The sequence below is a fragment of the Carcharhinus amblyrhynchos genome, chromosome 9 (assembly GCF_965287045.1).
Source record: "Carcharhinus amblyrhynchos chromosome 9, sCarAmb.v2.hapA, whole genome shotgun sequence".
Classification (NCBI taxonomy): domain Eukaryota; kingdom Metazoa; phylum Chordata; class Chondrichthyes; order Carcharhiniformes; family Carcharhinidae; genus Carcharhinus; species Carcharhinus amblyrhynchos.
In genome coordinates, this window is record NC_137332.1 from 7987347 (window position 1) to 8009626 (window position 22280).

General features: G+C 47.4%; 1 protein-coding gene across 1 annotated transcript in view; it reads right to left on the reverse strand.

Annotated features, from left to right (window-relative positions):
• The window catches only part of adgrl2a (adhesion G protein-coupled receptor L2a), a 732161-nt gene extending 714909 nt beyond the window's left edge, over positions 1-17252 (reverse strand). The window contains exon 1 of the mRNA XM_080195115.1: positions 17142-17252. The gene's annotated coding sequence lies outside the window, so the exon portion shown is untranslated. The remainder of the gene's footprint in view (positions 1-17141) is intronic.
• Positions 17253-22280: the final 5028 nt, after the last annotated feature.

Genomic DNA, 22280 nt, shown 5'->3' on the forward strand with positions numbered 1-22280 from the left:
TGGTTACACACACACTCACACACAAAATGAAAGGAACCTGCTTTCACCCCACCCAATGGGGGTCAGTTTCCGTCCAAAGCCAACTTTTGTCTGCAGCCCTATCCCGTGCTCAGCATTATTTCCAAAACGCCACATCAGCTGTACCACTCAATCACCGAATCCAAATCCTTTATAAAGGCACGTACGGACGGGGCAGTTACGAGAAAGAGAGAAAATTGGGTGAAAAACTGCTATTTAGTGAGTGTTCGAATGAATACACATCATCTGACGGAACCCTGCAGGCTAACGACTGCCGTCAAGGTTTCTCGCTCCGAGTGTGTAAACTACAGGGGGTGATGCAGACTGGACGCTCGCAATAAATTACTTCTGTTCTTGAAAGGCCAATCTCCCCTCCAACCCCCTCCCTCGCCCACCCTCCCCCCCACTACCCAGCTCCAACAACCACCAGATCCATTACTCACTGATGCGACTTCTGAACATTTATCATTTATGGGTTTTCTTTTATATAAAAAAAAAGTAGTAATCATTACCCAGCCGCATCGCAGCATGTCCCACTTTCCATAGAAGATATTAAAATTCCGAGTGCACAATTAGATTAGGGATAAATCTGGGATGAAATGTACATCAAATTTGACATTTAATATTTCAGCAACCTCAATTAGATTCATCCGAGAGGACAAGCTTCCCAAATATTCTTAAAGGAAACAAGATTGAAGAAGAAAAAGACTACATTTTCTTTTCACAGAAAAATGACTCTCGCCATTTTTGGAAATTACCTGGGCATTTGGCTGCACTGAAACCAAGTCCTTCACAACTCCCCAGTGCTCCTACGTGTCCTCTAAGTGAACGCAAGGAGATCCTGTGGGCTTGCACATTTGGGATTAAATACCAAGAGCACCGGCGGCTCTCACATTTCTCTCAAGAGCAAGCGTATTTTAAGGCGCAAAGCGTTGGAGGAAATATAATGATCCATAGGGCAACTGGGTGACTTACGTCGGGGGCAGTGAGGAAGTGACTCACGAGCACAAGTGACTCAAAGCTCCTTCAAATTCAGTGTCACCCGGTGTAACGCATTGTTCTGCTGTAAAGGCAGTGTGGTTGGTTCGTCGGCATGGCACAGAAAAAAAACCCAACCGCCGCACAATGGGGTGGCACAGTGGTTAGCACTGCTGCCTCACAGCGCCAGGGACCCAGGTTCAATTCCCAGCTTGGGTCACCATCTGCACGTTCTCCCCGTGTCTGCGTGGGTTTCCGCCGGGTGCTCCGGTTTCCTCCCACAGTCCGAGAAACGTGCTGGTTAGGTTGACTGGCCGTGCAAAATTTGCCCCTTGTTGATAGGGAAAATCAGTAGGGTGAATACATTGGGTTATGTGGAGAGGTGCTCCGGTTTCCTCCCCATGACTCTGACACAGTCTGAAAGACGAGCTGGTTAGAACATAGAACATAACAGCATAGTACAGGCCCTTCAGCCCTCGATGTTGCGCCGACCAGTGGAACCAATCTAATGACGCTCTAACCTAAACTAGTCCAATGTTATCCATATGCCTATCCACTGACCATTTGAACGCCCTTAAAGTTGGCGAGTCCACAACTGCTGCAGGCAGGGCATTCCACACCCTTACTAAAAACCCAGCTTGCAGGTGCAGCAGGTGGTCAGGAAGGCGAATGGGATGCTGGCCTTCATAGCGAGGGGGATTGAATATAAAAGTAGGGAGGTCTTGCTGCAGCTGTATAGGGCATTGGTGAGGCCGCAGCTGGAGTACTGTGTGCAGTTTTGGGTGCCGCACCTGCGCAAGGATATTTTGGCCCTGGAGGGAGTGCAGAGGAGGTTTACTAGGCTGATACCGGAGTTGAGGGGATTGAGCTATGAGGAGAGGCTGAATAAACTAGGCTTGTACTCGTTAGAGTTTAGAAGAATGAGGGGAGATCTCATTGAGACGTATAAGATGATGAATGGGATGGATAGGATAGAGGTGGAGAGACTCTTCCCGCTCAAAAAAGACAGTAGGACTAGGGGGCACAGCCTCAAGATAAAGGGGAGGCGGTTTAGAACGGAGTTGAGGAGGAACTTCTTCACTCAAAGGGTGGTGAATCTCTGGAATTCTCTGCCCATTGAAGTGGTGGAGGCTGCCTCGCTAAATATTTTTAAGAAGCGGGTTGATGGGTTTTTGATAAGAGAAGGGATTAAGGGTTATGGGGAGAGGGCGGGAAAGTGGAACTGAGCCACGACAGATCAGCCATGATCTTATTGAATGGCGGGGCAGGCTCGAAGGGCTAGATGGCCTACTCCTGCTCCTATTTCTTATGTTCTTATGTTCTACCCTCTGAGTAAAGAACCTACCTCTGACATCCGTCCTATAATTATCACCCCTCAATTTAAACTCATGTCCCCTCGTGCTAGCCATCACCATCCGAGGAAAAAGGCTCTCACTGTCCACCCTATCTAACCCTCTGATCATCTTGTCTGCCTCAATTAGGTCACCTCTTAACCTTCTTCTCTCTAACGAAAACAACCTCAAGTCCCTCAGCCTTTCCTCGTAAGACCTTCCCACCATACCAGGCAACATCCTGGTAAACCTCCTCTGCACCCTTTCCAATGCCTCCACATCCTTCTTATAATGCGGCGATCAGAACTGTACGCAATACTCCAGGTGCGGCCGCACCAGAGTTTTGTACAGTTGCAACATGAAAGGTTAGGTTCATTGGCCATGCTGAACTCTTTCTCAGTGTACGCAAACAGGCACTGAAGCGTGGCGATTAGGGGGATTTTCACAGTAACTTCATTGCAGTATTAATGTAAGCTTACTGGTGACACTAAAAAATAAATATGATGGGGATTTGCCAACATTGAACTTGGGTGGGCACAGTAGGTAGTCACATAACGCCAGATTAAAGTCCAACAGGTTTATTTGGTGGCACGAGCTTTTGGAGCGCCTTACCTGATGAAGGAACAGGGCTCCAAAAGCTCGCGCTACCAAATAAACCTGTTGGACTTTAACCTGGTGTTGTGAGACTACTAACGTAAAATAAATAGACTAAGTTTTAAATCCTGAGGTCAATTAGGAGGCAGATTGCCTGGATCGATCTTCTGAAGTCAAAACAGAGCACATTTCCTGTCAGTTAAAAGGACAAAACTTGGTGAAGCACGAGTTTGAAAACGCTTGTGTTTTTTAGAGTTTATTTATTTGTGTCGCAAGTAGACTTACATTAACACTGCAATGAAGTTACTATGAAAATCCCCTAGTCACCACATTCTGGCGCCTGTTCGGGTACACGTAAGGAGAATTTAGCACATTCAACGCACCTAACCAGCACATCCATAGAGTCCCTACATGCAGAAGGAGGCCATTCGGCCCATTAAATCTGTACTGACCACAATCCAATCCAAGCTCTATCGCCAGAAGCCTATGTATTTATCCTAGCTAGTCTCCCTGACACTAAAGGGCAATTTACCGTGGCCAATCCACCTAACCCACACATCTTTCGGACTGTGGGGGGAAACTGGAGCAGCCGGAGGAAACCCACACAGGCATAGGAAGAATGTGCAAACTCCGCACACACAGTGACACAGGCCGGGAATCGAACCTGGGTTCCTGGAACTGTGAGGCAGCAGTGCTAACCACTGTGCCAATATTCTGCCCAATATGTAGTTTGAATCGATGTTGGCTCTAGTTACATATCTTCTGTAGCATAATGCATGCAAGGGGAGAATAAGATCATGGTGATAACAATATGAAACTCATCATGGGGGGAGTTCTGTGACCCTCATCTTGCTGAATGTTAATATTGTAGGGGAAAGCTGTTCAGCATCTCAAGCCTGTTTCACCATCCAGTTTGATAACAGCTGATATGTATCTCAGTTCCATTTGCAACTTTGACTCCCATGCATCCAAAAACAAAAAAATCTATTGATCTGAACTCTTGAAGTGGCAACAGCCGTAATTTGCATTTATGTTGAGCCTTGAACATAGCAACACATTCCAAAACATTTCACTGGGGCAACATTCCATCTGAATTTGGCACTGAGCTGCACATGGGGATATTGGAACAGGTCACCAGCAGCTTGGTCAAAAGGGTGAGCTTCAAAGAGCATCTGCAGAGAAGGAGAAGTGTAGCGAGGCAGGAAAAAACTGAGGAGGGGGGGAGGCGTTGGCTAGGCACAAATGGCTGCCAATAATAGTGGAGCGATTAACCTGGGAAGCACTGGTCAGGATTAACAAAGCACAGAGATATTGGAGAGTTGAAGCACAGAATGAGGCGACAGAGAGAGGCAGGAGCCTTATCATTGGTGGGGAATGATTATCAAGGTTGGGACTTTTGGGCAGGAAGCCCACCCAATTCCTTCTCCCTCCCACCACCCTCCCCCCACCCCCTCTCCCCACCCAACCCTCCCCCAACCTCCCATCAGCAGCATGTTTTCCGGCAGTGCAGGTACCATTGGCCGCTGGCAGGATTTTCCAGTCTTGTCGATGTCTATGTCATTTTGCACGGCTTGCCCGACCTGCCATGGAGGGGATTGGGGGGGTGGCGGGGGGGGGGATTTGCCTCCGGTGGGACCAGAAGACCCTGCTGGCAGGAAGTGTCAGAAAATCTCAACCAACATTTTCCTATTCGCGCACACAGTAATAATTGCTTATCTCTCCCTACAGATATCCCACACTAAGCTGGGGAAATAATGGGAGAAGGGAGAAGCGGGGAAAGAAAGCAACAATATGGTCAATGTGGGTCATTGTGGTATTTGAGATGCATTGCTGCTCTTTTGAATCATGTTAAAAATCCCTAATTCCAAAAGATCAGATTAAGGCATTACAAAATGGAATCAATTTAGCAAATGAAAAGTCTGGGCCACTGCAAAACAAGAGTAAGCTCTCAAAACGATGCCTTTGTCGTTTTCAGAGGGGTTTCAGAACTTTCCAACGGGCAGACGTTTACGTGAAATCAAAGCTCAAAATCAAACTGCTTTGCAACACTTTCAACATTTCTCAGTCAAGCTCTTCCTTCCATGCAAACCATGCCACCCAATCTTAAAACAATCAAGAGCTTTTCGGAGACTCTCACAAATCCTACAGTGCCGAAGGAGGTCACTTAGCTCATCGAGTCTGCACTGACTCTCCAACAGGGCAGCTTACCCACCCAATCCCTGTAACCCCAAGTCCGTGGCACGGTGGTTAGCGCTGCTGCCTCACCTGGGACCTGGGTTCGATTCCTGGCTTGGGTCATTGTCTGTGTGGAGTCTGCACATTGTCCCCGTGTATGCATGGGTTTCCTCTGGGTGCTCCACAGTCTGAAAGATGTGCTGGTTAGGTACATTGACCCGAACAGACGCCAGAATGTGGCAACTAGGGCAATTTCACAGTAACTTCATTGCAGTGTTAATGTAAGCCTTACTTGTGACTAATAAATAAATAAACCCCACCAATCTCCCTAACCTACACATCTTGGGACACTAAGGGTCAATTTAGATGGCCAATCCATCTCACCCTGCACATCTTTGAAGTGTGGGAGGAAATCAGATCACCTGGAGAAAGACCACACAGACAAGGGGAGAACGTGCAAACTCCACGTAGTCACCCAGAACCTGGGCCCCTGACGCTGTGAGGCAGCGGTGCTAACCACTGTGCCACCATAGTACACAGAAGGTTATTCAGCCCATAATGTAATGCTAACTCATTGAAGGAGCTAAGCGCTTGAATCTAATCCACATATATGGTTACAAAATCCTGATAATTACAATTTTAAATCCAGGTCGCACAAAAAAAACAAGTGAATATCCTGACTCAAGTGAAATCCCAGTTAACCACTTTCAGAACTATAATTTATACGATACAGTTAAATTTAGAAAAATACATCAAGGACATTTCACAAGGTAGAGGATATATCATTTGTGAAGAGAATAAGTGACAGGTGATCAAAGGCAACGTTGACAAGACGGATTTTCTTAGACTTTGCACTGCTTTCGAACAGTTGGCCTTTCAATGCTTGCCGGAAACAAAAATTCTTTGGGAAATAATTTAAAACCACATGAATAAACAAGTTCAGAAAGTTTCTATTAACTCCTGTTCTCTCTCTCTCTCTCAATTTCATCTCACTCTTGCTGCATATAACATAACTGTCTCCACCAAGTTTGGAGATATCCAGATTGGAAATACATCTCACCCATTTATTTTTTGCTTTTGTTGGTTGGGGGGGGGGGGGGGGGGGGGGGGGTGGGGGGGGGGGGGGTGGGGGGGTGGGGGTAAATTTCTGCTGTGGCTTCTTAAAACCCTTTGGTGCATGATGGGGTAGGTGAGGGGGCAGGGTCGTCAAGATGGGTGGCCGTTTTGTTAGCGGACAGATGGTGACATCTGCTAACACGCTCCTCATAACAGCATTGCCTGCCACACCTGAGGAAACTCACACAACTCATGTAGAAATCGCAAGCATTTGGAAGATTACAATGTTCCCCATGGCGGTGACGTCCAGGACTAAGGGTCATAGTTCGAGGATAAGAGGTGAACCTTTTAGGACTGAGATGAGGAGAAATTTCTTCACCCAGAGGGTGGCGAATGTGTGGAATTCACCACCACAGAATGCAATGGAGGCCAAAACATTTTCTGATTTCAAGAAGAAATTAGATAGAACATTCAGTCCCTCCACCACCAACGCTCAGTAGCAGCAGTGTGCACCATCTACAAGATGCACTGCACCAATTCACCAAAGGTCCTTAGACAGTACTTTCCAAACCCATGACCACTTCCATCGAGGGCAGCAGGTACATGGGAACACCAGCACCTGCAAGTTCCCCTCCAAGCCACTCATTATCCTGACTTGGAAATATAATCGGCTGTTCCTTCGCAATCGCTGGGTCGAAATCCTGGAATTCCCTCCCTAACGGCACTGTGGGTCAACACACAGCACATCGACTGCAGCGATTCAAGAAGGCAGCTCACCACCACCTTCTCAAGGGCAACTAGGGGTGGGCAATAAATGCTGGCCAGCCAGCGACACCCATGTCCCACGTATAAATAAAAAAAATAGAGATCTTGGGGCTAAAGAGATCAAGGGATGGGGGGAAAGAAGGGAAATTAGGATATTGAATCCGATGATCAGCCATGATCAAAAGGAATGGCGGAGCAGGCTCGAAGGGCTTAATGGCCTATTCCTGCTTCTAGTTTCTATATGTTTTACAATGTTTGAAAGCAGAGGGTCACAGGTCTGCACTTTGTGAGCGCTTGAGAGCTGGAAATCAATCACAAAAGTGCAAAATATTGCTCGTGGCTGCTTGTGGGAAAGAAACATGTAGTAACACTGTGACGGAACTTGATGCCTTTCCAATGGCTCAACGAGTTTTAACCTTTTTTGTTGAGCCATTTTGACGAGATATATTCAGGTTGGATACACCAGCCTGTATTAATTAGCTAAATTTAGCTCAGTTGTCGGAGGGAGGTGTCGTAAACAGTTTTCTAACCATTAGGGTTCAGTCAGTCAGAGAATCAGCACAGAATCCCTAGAGTGTAGAAGGAGGCCATTCAGCCCATCAAGTGCACCACCAACAATCCCACCCAATCCCAATCCTTATAATCCCATGTATTTACTCTGCTACTCCCTCACACTCAGGGGCAATCGAATGTGACCAAACAACTTAACCCGCACATCTTTCGACTGCGGTAGGGAACTGGAACACCCAGAGAAAAACCACGCAGACACATGCAGAACGTACAAACTCCTCGCAGACAGTGACCTGAGGCTGGAATTGAACCCGGGTCCATAGGACCCCTACAATGTAGAAGGCGGCCATTCGGCCCATTGAATCTGCACTGACCACAATCCCACCCAGGCCCTATTCCCATAACCCCTCATATTTACCCTATTACTCCCCCTGACACTAGGGGCAATTTAGCATGGTCAATCCACCTAACCCTCACATCTTTAGGCTGTGGGAGGAAACTGGAGCGCTCAAAGAAAACCCGTAGACACAGGCAGGACATGCAGACTCCACAAAGACAGTGACCCAAGGCCAGAATCGAACCCAGGTCCCTGGCACTGTGAGGCAGCAGTGCTAACCATTGTGGCACCATGCCAGCCATTCAGTATTGCCTTGTTTTTCAGTTCACAATCTAATAACTCATGCTGGCAATACTTGCGAGGGCATGGGGTGCGCGGGCATGAGCATGCTCAACTCTTATGCAGAATAGCCTGCCAACACTCACTGTCAATGTTAGCCCAGTGACCAGAGGACCTTAGTTTTCTCTACAGAGACTGCCTGGCCTGCTGGGTGTTTCCAATTGTTCATTTTTATTTCAGATATCCAGCACCTGCAATATTTTGCTTCTAAATTAATAATATCTACAAAGCTCGTAAGATATAGGGGCAGAATTAGGCCATTTGGCCCATCGGGTCTGCTCTACCATTGGATCATGACTGATATGCTCCTCATCTCCATTTTCCTGCCTTCTCCCCATAACCTTTCAACCCATTACCAATTAAAAATCTGTCTAACTCCTCCTTAAATTTACTCACTGTCCCAGCATCCACCACACTTTTGGGGTAGTGAATTCCACAGATTCACAACCCTTTGGGAGAAGTAGTTTCTCTTGAACTCTGTCTTAAATTTGCTACCCCTTATATGAAGACTATGAGCTCTCGTCCTACCAGCAGAAGCATCCGCTCCACGTCTATGTAATAACTTCAGGGAGGCAAAAGTCCCGTCACCAAGTTACTTTATTTACACCATACATCTGTACACAGCCAGCTCTCCAGTTGCTGGATGCAGGCTGAGAGTCTGACTCACCTGCTTTAAATAGGGACCATGAGACTCCCTGATTTAACCATCAATTAGGACTCATCAGGTAGTTCTTTTCACGCGCCAAATGAGTAAAACCAACTCAAATTAACTTAGGGGCAAATTAAGAGGGGCAGCCCCCCAAAAAGGAAGGGGGGGGAGGAACGGCCCGGACAGAAACCAAAGTCCAAAGGAAACTTAAAACATTAAATCAAAATGTGGTTGTGAGGGTCTATAACGCACACCAGCCCCTGCAGTGCCCAGCGGGCACGGAAGGCGTCGACTGCACCCGCGGACACCGCGTGCTCCCTCTCCAGGGACACCTGGCCGCGAACGTAGCCGCGGTAGAGGGGCAGACAGTCAGGATGGACGACCCTGTCGATCGCCCACTGCCTGGACCTGTTGATGGCGTGCCTCGACAGGCCCAGGAGCAGGTTCACAAGGAGATCCTCCTCCCGACCTCCGCTCCCTGCCAGGCGAATGACTCATCAGATCGTTCGTGCTCCAGCAAGCCAACCTCATTAGCCTGGCTGAAGTCATCACAGTCTACTTTATCCTGACTGGGCAAGGATGATAGGAGAGTATCAGTCAGAAGAGACAATGTCACTTTTTTTTACAGGAATAGTTTTGACGTTGTTGTTTTTCGCTGTCTTACTGCTGGAGGTAAGCAATTCTAGCGAGAGACCTTAACCGCAATGACTGGCAGCTGTGCTCCAGTCAGTCAACAACCAAGACTCAAATGCAAGGGCATTGGGTACACACAATGAGCTCTTAACACTTGATTGCATTGCCAACAGAACTGTGTTGCCTCCTTAATATGAAGGGACTGGCACAGGGCAGCGATGATTGACAATCACTGCAAGTCACAGCACAAATCCACAGGTAATGGATTTAATATTAAGTTCAAATCCAGCGGTCCGTACAAAAGTCCGATTATTAAAACAAACCCAGCTTGCTTCCATTTTACGCTTTAACCATCGGGGCTCCAATTCAAATTTTCCTGGGAAGCAGCAGCGTGAGAGTGTGCACTGAAATACACATTCTCACGCTGGAACAGGGCACTTGGGTACTGGCAAACCAAACAAAAATGGGCACAGCCAGGCTTCCTCTAAACCCTTCATTTATCACACACAAACACTCTCCAACAACTTGGTGACGGTGAGCCACACCGACGAGAGATGTCCCCAGGCGGATGCTACGGGGTACAAGCAACCCAGTTCCTGCATCCCCACATCGACGAGGGAGTCGCACAGGCTTCTGACTCCCCGTTGCAATCCACTGCCTGCCGTTGCCAGAATGTGTGCGAGTGAGGATAAGAATAGACTTGACTTTGACAGTCTGCTAGTTTGAACATGCCAACATATGCCATTCAGATTGAGCACATGAAAATGGTCAATATAGAAGCAGGAGTAGGCCATTCAGCCCACCAGGTCTATTCTGCCATTCATCTTGATTATGGCTGATCATTGAATTCTATATCCTGATCCCCCCTTCCTCCCATATCCCTTGATTCCTTTGGCCCCAAGAACTATACCTAATATCTTCTTGAAATCAGCCGACGTTTTGGTCTCAACTACATTTTGTGGTCGTGAATTCCACACATTCACCACCATCTGCTTTAAGGAGAACAATCTCAGCTTCGTAGAATCATAGAATCCCTACAGTGCCGAAGAAGGCCATTTAGAACATAAGAACATAAGAAATAGGAGCAAGAGTAGGCCAACTAGCTCTTCGAGCCTGCCCCGCCATTCAATAAGATCATGGCTGATCTGTCGTGGCTCAGTTCCACTTTCCCGCCCTCTCCCCATAACCCTTAATCCCCTCGCTTATCAAAAACCCATCAACCCGCGTCTTAAAAATATTTAGCGAGGCAGCCTCCACCACTTCAACGGGCAGAGAATTCCAGAGATTCACCACCCTTTGAGTGAAGAAGTTCCTCCTCAACTCCGTTCTAAACCGCCCCCGCTTTATCTTGAGGCTGTGCCCCCTAGTCCTACTGTCCTTTCTGAGCGGGAAGAGCCTCTCCACCTCTGTCCTATCCATCCCATTCATCATCTTATATGTCTCAATGAGATCTCCCCTCATTCTTCTAAGCTCTAACGAGTACAAGCCTAGTTTATTCAGCCTCTCCTCATAGCTCAACCCCCTCAACTCTGGTATCAGCCTAGTAAACCTCCTCTGCCCATCAAGTCTGCACCGACCACAATCTCACCCTGGCTCTATCCCCATAACCCCACGTATTTATCCTGCTAATCCCGCTGACACTGGGGTCAATTCAGCATGGCCAATCAATGTAACCCGCACATCTATGTACTGTGGGAGGAAACTGGAGCAGCCAGAGGAAACCCACGCAGACACGGGGAGAATGTGCAATCTCCACACAGACAGTAACCCAAGGCTGGGATTTGAACCTGGGTCTCTGGCACTGTGAGGCAGTAGTGCTAACCACGGTGCCACCGTGTCGCCCTTGCCGCTTCTCCAATGAAATGAAGCATCCCACCCCTGGTAACCTTTCTTTTAAACCTGCCTGGCGCTCATGCTAAGGATTTGACATTCTTCCCAAATCTACAGTGCAAATAATTGGACAAAAGGTTCTAGCTGAGGTTGAACGAGTGTTTCGTAAAAGTTCATTGTCAGTTTGTTGCTTTTTTATTCTGTGTCTTTCCTGCTAAACCAAGGAGGTCCATTTTTTATTTCCAGCTGGCCTTGTCAACCGTTTAAAAATGGATAACAATTGAAATACAAGGACAACCCAAAATCACCAGTAACATGCTGACATGATCAAACAATAGAGGCAGCAGAAGACAGCTCTACCAATAGGGATACTAATGGTTGGGAAATAGGGGCAAAGGATTGGGATTGAATAAAGTTATTAATTGGGATCATGAGGTTCCGACTCCATTGGCAGGAAGGGAATGGGTGTCCTTCCCAGAGGCAGAGCAAGAGAGCTCGGCAGGCAGTGCAGGAACCTACTGTGGCCATTCCCCTGCCAAACAGATATACCTCTTTGGATACCATTGAGGGGAATGGCCTTTCAGAAGGAAACAGCAACAGCCAAATCCATTGCCCCATGCTTGATTGGGCTGCCGGGAGGAGAAGTAACAAGTGTGGGAATGCAATCATTATAGGAGATTCAATTGTCAGGGGAATAGACAGGCGTTTCTGTGGCCGCAAATGAGACTCCAGGATGATATGTTGCCTCCCTGATGTGAGGGTCAAGGATGTTTCACAGCAGCTGCAGGATATTCTGAAGGGGAAGGGTGAACAGCCAGGGGTCGTAGTACATGTTGCTACAAACAACATAGGTTAAAAAAAAGGGATGGGGTTCTAAAAGCAGAAGATAGGGAGTTTGGAAGCAAGCAACAGTAGGACCTCAAAGATAGCAATCTCAGGATCACTACCTGTGCCACACGCTAGTCAGAGTAGAAACAGCAGGATACACTGGATGAATACGTGTGGTGTGACGGGAATGGTTTCAGATTCCGAGGGCATTGGGGTTTGTTCTGGAGGAGGTGGAACCTGTACAAACTGGACTGGTTACAGCTGGGCAGGATTGGGACTGATGTTCTTGGGGGTCTGGGGAGGGTGTTAAATTAATATGGCAGGGGAATGGAAACCTTTGCAAGGATTTAGAGCAGGGGGAATTAAGAACAAGAGGAAAAGATAGTAAGGACAATAAGGAAAGTGATAAGTAGAGAAATCAAGGGCCAGAGTCAGATAAGGACTGAATAAAAAATAGTAGGAAAGGGAAAAGAAATGTTAAAAGTGCCCACCTTAAGGTTTCGTACCTGAATGCTCAGAACATTCAAAACAAAATGGATGAATTAGTTGCACAGATAGATGAAAAGGGACATGATATGGTTGGCATAATGGAAATGTGTCTCCAAGGTGAGCAAGGATGGGAACTAAACATTGAGGCTATTCAGCGTTTAGGAAAGACAGGCAGAAATGAAAAGGTGGCCACGTTGCATTGTTGATTAATGATGAAATTGACACGATATTGAGGAAAGATATTCTGATGATGTGGAATCTGTATGGGTGGAGTTCAGAAACAACAAGGACCAAAGAACATTGATAGGATGGTGTACAAACCACCAAACTGTAGTGACAATGTTGGGAAAAGCATTAGACAGGAAATCAGAGATGCATGTGTTAAAGGAACATCTGTGATTTTGGGCGACTTTAATCTGCATTTAGATGGGGACAGTCAAATTAGTCACAGTAAAATAGAGGAGGAATTTCTGGAGTGTATATGGGATGGTTCTCCGGAGCAATACGTCAAGGAATCGACAAGGGATCAGGCCATATTGGACTAGGTGTTGTACAATGACAAAGGCCATTTAGTTGTGAAAAAGCTTGTGGGGATGAGTGACCATAATATGGTAGAATTTTTTGTCTAGGTGCATTGTGATGTAGTTGATTCTAAGACCAGGGTCCTGAATCTCAGTAAAGGTAACTATGATGGTATGAGGCATGAACTGGGAAACATTGCTGAAGAGAAAGACAGTGAACAGGCAATGGCAGGCATTTAAAGAACGAATGGGTGAACTCCAGAAGCTTATTATTCCAGTTTGGCACAAGAGTGGGAAGGGAATTGTGGCCAAACCATGGCTTACAAGGGAAGTTAGAGATGGTATCAGATTCAAGGAAGAAACATACAAATTGGCAAGAAAAAGCAATAGGCCTGAGGATTGAGAATGGTTTAAAATTCAGCAGAGGAGGACCAAGGGATTGATTAAGAAGGGAAAAATGGAGTATGAAAGTAAGCTAGCGGGAGCTATAGGGATCAAGGGATATGAGAGGAAGAGAGGATCAGGATATTGAATTCGATGATCAGTCGTGATCAAAATGAGTGGTGGAGCAAGTTTGGAGGGCTGAATGGGCTCCTCCTGCTCCTAGTTCCTATGAGAAAACTTCAAGAATTAGCAGATGAAATGTTGACGTACCCAATAGCAGCTGAAACATAACATGGGGAGAGCTCCGGTTATAATGCACATTTTGCGAAAGACTTTAGGGAGACTGGATTTTACTTCTGGCGTCAGGATCCCAAATTTAGATGCATTTCTGGATCCCGATTGCATTGGCACCTAATGCAGCATTCACTTACTCGTGGGCCAGGGAGCATGCAGGGCAGTGGGCAGGTTCTCAAGGCTGGGAGGCAAATAGCAGACCCTCCAACACTCAGCAGGTCACTGTCAGGGGTGACAGCTGCCAATGTATGTCACAGAACACAAAGGAAGCTTTTGCAATAGGTGAGATTAAGACTGGTCACAACTGCTAGACCATTACTGGCTGGTAATTTTCCACCTCTCCATCTCTGGTGGGAATCAAACGTTCTGCTCTGGATGTCTTCCCACTTTTACTTGGTTATCAAGATGGGTTCTGCTGTGAAGTTCATAAAATATAGGAGCAGAATTAGGCCATTCGGCCCATCAAGTCCGCTCCGCCATTCAATCATGGCTGACATGCTCCCCATCCCCATTTTCCTGCCTTTTCCCCATAACCCTTCGACCCATTACCAATTAAAAATCTGTCTAACTCCTCCTTAAATACACTCACTGTCCCAGCATCCACTGCCCTTGGGGGTAGTGAATTCCACAGATTGACAATCCTTTGTGAGAAGTAGTTTTCCCTCAGCTCCGTTTTAAATTTGTTACAGGTTATTCTAAGACTATGACCTGTCATCCCACCAATGGGAGCATCCACTCCACATCTAATTTATCCACACCTTTTATCATCTCATTTTCCAAAAGTCTCTTAGATAAGTACATGGGCCTTAGTAAGATAGAGCGTTGTAGATAAGCCTAGTAGGTAGGGATATGTTCGGCACAACTTGTGGGCCGAAGGGCCTGGTTGTGCTGTAGCTTTTCTATGTTCTATGTAGTGACATTGGAGGCAGTTCAGAGGAGGTTCACTGGATTGATTCCAGTGACGAGGGGTTTGTCGTATGAAGAGAGATTGAACAATTTAGACCTATACTCTCTGGAATTTAGAAGAATGAGGGTAGATCAAATTGAGGGATACAAGATGATAAAAGGTATGGATAAATTAGATGCCTCGTATAGTTGCTTCCATTGGTGGGATGAGAGGTCATAGTCTTAGGATAACCGATAACAAATTTAAAACTACATCTCTCTTCAAATAAGGGGACCAAAATTGTGCACAATAATCCTAGTGCGGTCTCACCAATGCCTTGTATAGTTGCAACAATACTTCCTTACCTTTATATTCTATTCCTTTAGCAATAAACAAAATCCTGTACAAATACAGATGCAAGGGTGTCCCCACTTTACATCACAAAAATGACGCTTTTTTTTCTGAAGGATAGACACATTGTTGTAATTCCTATGCATGGCAAGACAGATTTGTGCAGTTTATGGATAGAGGCCCACACATTTCCCACTGCCCACACTCTTGGTAATATTAAAAGGAACTCTTGATGTGCAAGTCCAGCCTGTGGGCAGTTCAAAGTTGGGAGCTTCACCTCCACATACGTAACCTGTGAACTGAATACCAAGGGAGAGCAAGGAGTGAGTTTCACCACCTCCTGAGATAGGGAGGCATGGATCTCGTTGCAAAACACTCCAGTCCACCGCTTGCAAACTCAGCAGCAGTCCCTGGAAATTAAACCTAGGAGTTTCTGTTCCTTGTGCTATGGGCTGTCCTTACCTAGCAGTAGCCCCTTGGTGGGGGGGGGGGGGGGGAAGCGGATGCCATTCAGACACAGGGGTTCAGACATCAGGTCACAACAGAATGGACCTGACTGCCCAGAGAGATGATCCACACAGCCAGCCAGAACAGCCAGAGGTCTATTTCACTTGGGGTGCCTTTGAAACCGTGGCTATGAATTGAATCATCTGAACTGTAAACTTGCCAGCGTACAGCTTAATAAAATAACTGCTGTTTTACTAAAGCATTAGCTTCCAATTATTCTGATGCCAAGGTTGGCCTTTTAAAAATAAAGAATGCTCGGCACCCTGTGGCGAGCCTGTTTGCAGCCTGCCTCGACACTGGGACAGTGATCACCGGGGCATGGAGAAGCTGGAACAGCTTCTGCCACCGCTCTGTGTCCAGCCAGCCAACACACAGCAGCGAGCCATGGGGGCTGTTCAGCTGCTTTGCCCCAGCACCGACAATAATCCCCCCTTTCCCCACCCCCGAGCACAGCCACAGGACTGCAGACGTGCCGGCAATATTCAGAAGCAAGTGTAGTCTGCCGCAGCTTTACACACACACACACAAATGACAGAAATAGACAGAGAGAAAGTTGCAGGCGTTTCACTGCTTCTAACAACAATAAAGGGAGATGGGGATGCACCCCATCCCGCCCAGACCACCCCCTCCATCCCACCCAAAAACCCCTCCCTATCCTACCCAGACACCCCTCCCACCCAGACCTCCCCCCCGCTCCATCCTACCCAAAACCTCCTCCCCAATCCACCCAAACACCTTCCCCTTCCCACCCAAACCCCATCCCATCCAGAGCCTCTTCTCATCCCAATGGATCCAGACCCCATCCAAACCCCAGACCCCTTTCTCATTCCCCTTTCCCCAAACCCCCCCCTCCACCCAGAGCCCCCCCCCCTCCTCCCCTTCTCCAGCCAGACCCCTTTCTCACCCAGACCCAAACCCCCTTCCAAAAACTCACCCCCTCTCCACCCCTTTTCCCACTCCCCTCAACACCCAGTACCCCTCCCCCCCCTTTTGCTCCTGGGAATTCCCAGGAGCAGGAGAGTTGCGAGTTTGGATAATGCGGCGGGAGAGGGGGAAGTGCATTGAAAGCCGGAGCAATTCCCAGTGATGTGGGAGCTGGGAGATGCCTCTCACTCACACACTGCAGCCGCCACTGAGTGAGAGTGAGTGAGGGGGGGGGGGATTTAACCTGTTTGCAATACACTGCTCCTCACTGCAACACCTAACAACACTGCTCTCTCTCCCCCCACCCCAAAAAAATCCCTTCCTAATTCCCACTTAACACCAATCCTTAATGGCAACATTTCCCCCCCACCCCCCAAAAAAGTTGTAAAGCAGAGAGAGAGAGAGAGGGGAGGGAGGTTTAAATCAATCTCTAACACTCAGCACAGAGCAATGCTAAACAGTATCTGACAATTAACCATAGACTATGAAAGACTTGTCTTTACCATCGCTTCATCTCTGAACAGCCCTCATCATTGGTAACTTCAGAACAGCCCCGCAGATGAAAAGACGCACCGATTGCATGAAGCTACTTGGGGAAGTGTACAGATTTGTGGGGCTGCCTGTTTATCAGAATGAGTTGCCACTGAGAGAGAGAGAGAGGAGAGGAGAGAGAAATTGACCACAATGAAGTTGAATGGCTGATGAGTTTAGATGACAGACTGTTCGGAATCACTGGACCTACCTTTAGATACAGGAGTCAGGACATGCAGACATCTAGATCCTGAGAGACAGGAGAGGAGAGAGCAGAATAGCCAAGTGGAGGAAGGACATCCAGTCTACTACATGTGTGACCTGCAGTTCGTTCTCTGTGTCTCTCTCCCCCCCACCCCCCCCACCCCAATAGGCAGGATGCAGGGACTTGGGAATCCACGACTGATCTCCCGAAACTCAGTCTTTTGTGGATCAAACGTACCCCATTTGTGCTGCAAGAGCCACTGTGATTTGCATTGATTATCTCCACTTCAGCAGATACATTTAAGTTAATCTGGCACAGTGCAAATGAAGAGGCGGAGCGGCTGCAAAGTCTGGAGTGGAGTCCCAGCCTCAGTCTGGACGGGAATGACTTTGGCAGGAAGCCTGCCGCCTCCTCATGCCTCACTCACCCACACAAACAGCTGCAGTCTGCCAGTCTAAAATAAAAAAAATTACCAGGGTGCACCCTCTGCTACGCTTGACTGCTTTCCAACCCGTCTGTTTCTAAACCGAGAGGGGTAGGAAGCGAGGTGTTATTTTTAAATCGATCCATTCCTAGTTTTTTTTCTTAATTTTTTTTAGGAAAAAAGGTATTTTTAAAATGCTACATTGCCAACACTAACACTCTGAACTTGAGTGGAAGTGGCAGCAAGTTAGGGTTCTTCTTATGCTGGTTTCTCCTCTTCTTCTTAATGGGGGGGTCTTGTTATGCAGCGGGAAGCACCCCCTGCCCTACAACCCTTGGAGCTCAAGTCATAGAAACTATAAGCAGGGGTAGGCCATTCGGCCCTTCGAGCCTGCTCTACCATTCATTTTGATCATGATCTGGAGACGCCGGTGTTGGACTACAGAAGGTCATGAATGTAGCCCAATCCATCACATAAACCAGCCTCCCATCCATTGACTCAGTCTACACTTCCTGCTGCCTCAGTAAAGCAGCCAGCATAGTTAAGGATCCCCACACACCCCGGACATTCTCTCTTCCACCTTCTTCCGTTGGGAAAAAGATACAAAGTCTGAGTCACTCACCAACCAACACGAGAGCAGCTTCTTCCCTGCTGTTGTCAGACTTTTGAATGGACCTACCTTGCATGAAGTTGATTTTTCTCCACACCTTAGCTATGACTGTAACACTACATTCTGCACTCTCTTGTTTCCTTCTCAATGAGCGGTATGCTTTGCCTGTATAGTGCGCAAGAAACAATACTTTTCACTGTACTTCATGTGGAGATGCCAGTGTTGGACTGGGGTGGGCACAGTAAGAAGTCTCACAACACCAGGTTAAAGTCCAACAGGTTTATTTGGTAGCATGAGCTTTCGGACTGACTCACCTGCTGAAGGAGCAGTGCTCCGAAAGCTCATGCTAGCAAATTAACCTGTTGGACTTTAACCTGGTGTTGTGAGACTACTTACTGCATCTTGATCATGGCTGATCAAATTCAATATCTAGATCCCCCCTTTTCCCCATATCCCTTGATTCCCTTTAGCCCCAAGGGCTATATCTTATATCTTCTTGAAATCAGACAATGTTTTGGCCTCAACTACTTGCTGTGGTAGAGAATTCCACACATTCACCACCCTCTGGGTGAAGAAATTCGCAGCCCAGGAGCTGATGGCCAAGGAACGGGTGTCCGTAACACAGCCAAGCGGATTAAGTATCAATCTGCAAATCCTTTCTTCCTTCTGACACATGTCAATGGCAGATGGTGAGGGTGGGAGAGATTCCTGGTCAGCCATGTGAGGCTCCATCATCACAGTCCAAAGCTCCAGGCTACAAGATGCAGGTGAATGTGCATGTTGCCATAGCAACACGGGCTCCTTGAGTGAAACTGTAACATGCCACCACTACACTGAGCTTCACTTCTCTTGATTCATTATTGTCATATGTCTTAGTATACAGTGAAAAGTATTGTTTCTTGTGCGGCAGTCAAAACATACCATTCATAGAGTATATGCAGCATAGAGAGGGTGACACGGTAGCACAGTGGTTAGCACTGCTGCTTTGCAGCTCTAGGGTCCTGGGTTCGATTCCTGGCTCAGGTCACTGTCTGTGTGGAGATTGCACATTCTCCTCGTGTCTGCATGAGTTTCCTCCCACAGTCCAAAGATGTGTGGGTTAAGTTGATTGGCGTGCTAAGAAATTGCCCCTTAGTGTCCAGGGATGCATAGTTTAGAGGGAATTATCATAGAACCCTACCGTGCAGAAAGAGGCCCTTTGGCCCATCGAGTCTGTACCCAACACGGCCCTACCACCATATCCCTACATATTTTACCCACTAATCCCTCTAACCTAGCCTCAAGATAAAGGGGAGGCGGTTTAGAACGGAGTTGAGGAGGAACTTCTTCACTCAAAGGGTGGTGAATCTCTGGAATTCTCTGCCCGTTGAAGTGGTGGAGGCTGCCTCGCTAAATATTTTTAAGAAGCGGGTTGATGGGTTCTTGATAAGAGAGGGGATTAAGGGTTATGGGGAGAGGGCGGGAAAGTGGAACTGAGCCACGACAGATCAGCCATGATCTTATTGAATGGCGGGGCAGGCTCGAAGGGCTAGATGGCCTACTCCTGCTCCTATTTCTTATGTTCTTATGTTCTTATGTTCTTATTAGGTATAATATGTAGGGATATGGGGGAAGGGCCTGGGTGGGATTGTGTTCAGTGCAGACTCGATGGGCCGAAGGGCCTCTTTCTGCACTATAGGGTTCTATGATTCTATATCGGGGAGAAAGAAAGGAGAGGATGAAGAATGTGGCATTATAGTCATAGCGAGGATGCAAAGAAAGATCAACTCAGTGCAAGGTAGGTCCATTTCAAGGTCTGATAGCAGCAGGGAAGAAGTTGTTCTTGAGTCGTTTGGTACGTGACCTCAAATTTTTGTATTTTTTCACTGAAGGGAGAAGGTGGAAGAGAGAACGCCTGGGATGCGTGTGGTCCTTGATTATGCTGGCTGCAGTTCCGAAGCAGTGGGAAGCGTAGACGGAGTCAATGGATGGGTTTGCTTGATGGTCTGGGTTTTGTTTATAACCCTTTGTAGTTCCTTGTAGTCTTGTAACTTCATGCCCCTATCCTTTCCTGCCTTTGCAACGTCAACTAGTTGATGACATTCCGAGATTTAATTTCTCCTCCAATTTCGCATGTCCCTGATATTTACCATTCCACCAATGGCGGTCATGCCTTTGGTTACCTAATGCCAAAGCTCTGAAATTCCTTCCTTACAGCTTGCCTCTAACATCAGCCTATAAAATGATCCTCAAACATACCCCATGACAAAACTTTTAATATTAATGTATGTCTAATGGAACAAAGAACAAAGGACAACACAGCACGGGAAACGGGCCATTTGGGCCAACGAGCCCGTGCCACCATTTTAACATTATGAGTACCCCCTCCACCCATGACCCTTGTCTATGGTTATGGCATTCCACATTGAGGGAAGACTAATTTAGGGACAATTTGTTACACCAATCAGCCTAACAGCACATCTTTGGGGTGTGGGAGGAAACCGGAGCACCCGGAGAAAACCCACGCAAGCACGGGGAGAATGCGCAAACTCTCGCAGACACTGGCCCAAATCCATGTATCTGCACAGCAAACAGTGATAGTCACTGAGCTGTCGTGTTTTATTATTGTATGTCTTGGCGTTTTGTTCTGCTTTAATTTTTTTAGATCTGGCTGGACCAGCATTTGTTGCCCAACACTAAGTGACTTTGATAACGTGATGACCTTCTTCTTGAACCACAGCAGTCCATGTGGTGTAGGCATACCCACTGTGCTGTTAGAAAAGGAGTTCCAGGATTTTGAGCCGGCAAAGCAACAGTAGCATATTTCCAAGTCAGGATGATGAGTGGCTTGGAGAGGAAATTGTTAGGTGGTGATATTCCAATGCTGCCCTTGTCCTTCTAGGTGGTAGAGGGTTTTGAAGGTGCTATCCAAGGAGACTTGACAAATTGCTGCAGTGCATCTTGTAAATGGGTGGCTCGGTAGCACGGTGATTAGCACTGCTGCCTCACAGCAGGAGGGACCTGGGTTCAGTTCCCAGCTTTGGTTGCCTTCTGTGAGGAGTCTGCATGTTCTCCCCGTGTCTGCGTAGGTTTTGTAGAATCCCTACAGTTCAGAAGAAGGCCATTTGGCCCATCAAGTCTGAACTGACAACAATCCCACCAAGGTCCTACCCCTGTAATCCCACCTATTTACCCCGCTAATCCCTCTAACCTACGTATCCCAGGACACTAAGGGGCAATTTAGCATGGCCAATCAACCTAACCTGCATATCTGTGGCACAGTGGCACAGTGGTTAGCACTGCTGTCTCACAGTACTGGGGCCCGGGTTCGATCCCCGGCTTGGGTCACAGTCTGTGTGGAGTTTGCACATTCGCCCCGTGTCTACATGGGTTTTCTCCAGGTACGCCAGTTTTCTCCCACAGTCCAAAGATGTGCAGGTGAATTGGCCATGCTAAATTACTCTTAGTGTTAGGGGGACTAGCTAGGGTAAACGCATGGGGTTATGTGGATAGGGCCTGATTGTGGTTGATGCAGATTGATGGGCCGAATGGCCTCCTTCTGCAGTGTAGCGATTCAATGATTCTATCTTTGGACTGTGGGAGGAAACCGGAGCACCTGGAGGAAACCCACATGGACACAGGGGAGAACGTGCAAACTCCACACATAATCTGCGGTGCAGCGACTGAAGACAAAAGAGTCAAATTGGACTCCTCCAGAAGGCCGCTGCCCTCGACTTGATATGTATGCTGAAGCCACCAGGAGGTGCGTCAATGCCTGATTCATAAGCCGCACTCAAGACAGCCCCAAACGTCACCCAAGCGCAATGCAACGCCATCTGCGCTCTCAAGACCAACTGCAACATTGTCATCAAACCAGCAGACAAAGGAGGAGCCACTGTCATACTGAACAGAATGGACTACTGCAAAGAAGTGTACTGACAACAGAACAACGAGGAACACTGCGGACAGTTACCCGAAGATCCAACCAAAGAACATACCCGACAACTCAACAGACTGATCGAATCCTTTGATCTGGACATTCAGAGCACCATCCTTGCTCTTATCTCACGTACTCCCCACATTGGAGATCTCTACTGCCTCCTGAAGATACACAAGGCCAACACACCTGGCC